This window comes from Scyliorhinus torazame, chromosome 6, assembly GCF_047496885.1.
Source record: "Scyliorhinus torazame isolate Kashiwa2021f chromosome 6, sScyTor2.1, whole genome shotgun sequence".
NCBI lineage: Eukaryota > Metazoa > Chordata > Chondrichthyes > Carcharhiniformes > Scyliorhinidae > Scyliorhinus > Scyliorhinus torazame.
Window position 1 is genome coordinate 295,344,780 of NC_092712.1, and position 4,303 is coordinate 295,349,082.

A 4,303-nucleotide genomic window follows, 5' to 3' on the forward strand; every position below is an offset into this window, starting at 1 on the left:
ATAGGCCTTCTTCACAACTCTATCCACTTGAGTGGCAACTTTCAAAGATGTATGAACATAGACCCCAAGATCTCTCTGCTCCTCCACATTGCCAAGAACTCTACCGTTAACCCTGTATTCCGCATTCATATTTGTCCTTCCAAAATGGACAACCTCACACTTTTCAGGGTTAAACTCCATCTGCCACTTCTCAGCCCAGCTCTGCATCCTATCTATGTCTCTTTGCAGCCGACAACAGCCCTCCTTACTATCCACAACTCCACCAATCTTCGTATCGTCTGCAAATTTACTGACCCACCCTTCAACTCCCTCATCCAAGTCATTAATGAAAATCACAAACAGCAGAGGACCCAGAACTGATCCCTGTGGTACGCCACTGGTAACTGGGATCCAGGCTGAATATTTGCCATCCACCACCACTCTCTGACTTCTATCGGTTAGCCAGTTCGTTATCCAACTGGCCAAAGTTCCCACTATCCCATGCCTCCTTACTTTCTGCATAAGCCTACCATGGGGAACCTTATCAAATGCCTTACTAAAATCCATGTACACTACATCCACTGCTTTACCTTCATCCACATGCTTGGTCACCTCCTCAAAGAATTCAATAAGACTTGTAAGGCAAGACCTACCCCTCACAAATCGGTGCTGACTATCCCTAATCAAGCAGTGTCTTTCCAGATGCTCAGAAATCCTATCCTTCAGTACCCTTTCCATTACTTTGCCTACCACCGAAGTAGGACTAACTGGCCTATAATTCCCAGGGTTATCCCTAGTTCCTTTTTTGAACAGGGGCACGACATTCGCCACTCTCCAATCCCCTGGTACCACTCCTCCTGACAGTGAGGATGAAAAGATCATTGACAACGGCTCTGCAATTTCATCTCTTGCTTCCCATAGAATCCTTGGATATATCCCGTCAGGCCCGGGGGACTTGTCTATCCTCAAGTTTTTCAAAATGCCCAACACATCTTCCTTCCTAACAAGTATTTCCTCGAGCTTACCAATCTGTTTCACACTGTCCTCTCCAACAATATCGCCCCTCTCATTTGTAAATACAGAAGAAAAGTACTCGTTCAAGACCTCTCCTATCTCTTCAGACTCAATACACAATTGCCCGCTACTGTCCTTGATTGGACCTACTCTCGCTCTAGTCATTCTCATATTTCTCACATATGTGTAAAAGGCCTTGGGGTTTTCCTTGATCCTACCCGCCAAAGATTGTTCATGCCCTCTCTTAGCTCTCCTAATCCCTTTCTTCAGTTCCCTCCTGGCTATCTTGTATCCCTCCAGCGCCCTGTCTGAACCTTGTTTCCTCAGCCTTACATACGACTCCTTCTTCCTCTTAACAAGACATTCAACCTATCTTGTCAACCATGGTTCCCTCACTCGACCATCTCTTCCTTGCCTGACAGGGACATACATATCAAGGACACGTAGCACCTGTTCCTTGAACAAGTTCCACATTTCACTTGTGTCCTTCCCTGCCAGCCTATGTTCCCAACTTATGCACTTCAACTCTTGTCTGACAACATCGTATTTACCCTTCCCCCAATTGTAAACCTTGCCCTGTTGCACGTACCTATCCCTCTCCATTACTAAAGTGAAAGTCACAGAATTGTGTTCACTATCTCCAAAATGCTCCCCCACTATCAAATCTATCACTTGCCCTGGTTCATTACCCAGTACTAAATCCAATATTGCCCCTCCTCTGGTCGGACAATCTACATACTGTGTTAGAAAAGCTTCCTGGACACACTGCACAAACACCACCCCATCCAAACTATTTGATCTAAAGAGTTTCCACTCAATATTTGGGAAGTTAAAGTTGCCCATGACTACTACCCTATGACTTCTGCACCTTTCCAAAATCTGTTTCCCAATCTGTTCCTCCACATCTCTGCTACTATTGGGGGGCCTATAGAAAACTCCTAACAAGGTGACTGCTCCTTTCCTATTTCTGACTTCAACCCATACTACCTCAATAGGGTGATACTCCTCGAACTGCCTTTCTGCAGCTGTTAAACCATCTCTAATTAATAATGCCACCCCCCACCTCTTTTACCACCCTCCCTAATCTTATTGAAACATCTAGAACCAGGGACCTCCAACAACCATTTCTGCCCCTCTTCTATCCAAGTTTCCGTGATGGCCACCACATCGTAGTCCCAAGTACCGATCCATGCCTTAAGTTCACCCACCTTATTCCTGATGCTTCTTGCGTTGAAGTATACACACTTCCACCCATCTCCGTGCCTGCAAGTACTCTCCTTTGTTAGTGTTCCCTTCCCCACTGCCTCATTACACGCTTTGGCGTCCTGAATATCGGCTACCTTAGTTGCTGGACGACAAATCCGGTTCCCATTCCCCTGCCAAATTAGTTTAAACCCTCCCGAAGAGTACTAGAAAATCTCCCTCCCAGGATATTGGTGCCCCTCTGGTTCAGATGCAACCCGTCCTGCTTGTACAGGTCCCACCTTCCCCAGAATGCACTCCAATTATCCAAATACCTGAAGCCCTCCCTCCTACACCATTCCTGCAGCCACGTGTTCAGCTGCACTCTCTCCCTATTCCTAGCCTAGCTATCACGTGGCACCGGCAACAAACCAGAGATGACAACTCTGTCTGTCCTGGCTTTTAACTTCCAGCCTAACTCCCTAAACTTGTTTATTACCTCCACACCCCTTTTCCTACCTATGTCGTTGGTACCAATGTGCACCACGACTTCTGGCTGATCACCCTCCCCCTTAAGGATCCTGAAGACACGATCCGAGACATCCCTGGCCCTGGCACCCGGGAGGCAACATACCTTCCGGGAGTCTCGCTCGCGACCACAGAATCTCCTATCTATTCTCCTAACCATTGAATCTCCGACAACTATTGCTTTTCTATTCTCCCCCCTTCCCTTCTGAGCCCCAGAGCCAGACTCAGTGCCAGAGACCTGGCCGCTAGGGCCTTCCCCCAGTAGGTCATCCCCCCCAATAGCATCCAAAACGGTATACTTGTTTTGAAGGGGAACGGCCACGAGGGATCCCTGCACTGTCTGCCTGTTTGTTTTTTTCCCCCTGACTGTAACCCAGCTATTCTTGTCCTGTACCTTGGGTGTGGTTACCTCCCTGTAACTCTTCTCAATCACCCCCTCTGCCTCCCGGATGATCCGAAGTTCATCCAGCTTCAGCTCCAGTTCCCTAACACGGTCTTTGAGGAGCTGAAGTTGGGTGCACTTCCCGCAGGTATAGTCAGTGGGGACACCGGTGGTATCCCTCACCACCCACATCCTACAGGAGGAGCATGTAACTGGCCTAGCCTCCATCCCCTCTTACCTTACAGAATATAGCTGCCGTGTGGACTAACTAGATCTCCGCCCTCCGACTCTGCTCCCAGTCAGCTACACTTTCTGTAAACTCCTGGCTCTCTTCGCACTCTTTGCGGAAATGTCGGAAACAAAATGAAAGGAGCACCTTACTCCCTCCTCACCTAACTCCCTCGGTCACCAAACTCTCACTATCGCACTCAAATGCACCAAATTCAGCACTCAGTGAAAACAAGGAGGAGAATAGAAGTGTTGTATCATAACCAATCTTTTCATGTTATATAAATGGTGTTTTCTTGTTGCCAAAATCTAATCAGTGGTCTGATCGTCCACGTTTCACCAGGGTCCTAGTTATAATGCCAAGCGGGATTGTCACACACCTCGGACAACTATAGCTCCAGCTTCAATTATCCAGTTCAGTAAATTGAACCTGTTTGGTTTATCTGAGCTCACACAACATCTTATGGTTCTTCGTGAGGTCTGGGTCATTCCTTCCCGTTCATTGCACTATAGAGGACCATTACAAAACCTTTGAGGTTTCAGTAATTCCAATGGAGAAGAAATAAATAATGCTCACCAAGAATATGATCAGAAAAGCCTGTCTCAGTATTGAAGTATTGTGAAGCATTGTGTTGGCATCATCATTTCAAAGGACAGCAAATTAATAGGGATGACCGTATTCCTCATTGCTCCAGTACTCCAGGGAGAATGAATGCAGCTTCACTGAATTCTACTTCCTTATATTTAATCAATTCTTGCTCTTGACGTACTTCAAAAGGTTTATTAACTTATTGCTCTCAGTGGGGTTGCTTTTAAGAATATAAATTGAATAGACATCTACTTACTTGGTCACATGGGCGTGAATCATGTGGATTTGTTCCCATGCACCATCCACAATGTCTTTTTCACATGGTGTTGAGGAAAGTGGATCGAGATATACTGAGAGGGAAACAAGGATTGAACAAGGCTGGATTTTAATACACAGATGCA

General features: G+C 46.5%; 1 long non-coding RNA gene across 1 annotated transcript in view; it reads left to right on the forward strand.

Moving 5' to 3' along the window:
• LOC140425818 (uncharacterized) overlaps positions 1 to 4,303 on the forward strand; it is a 153,715-nt gene that overhangs the window by 91,163 nt on the left and 58,249 nt on the right. The window lies entirely within an intron of this gene.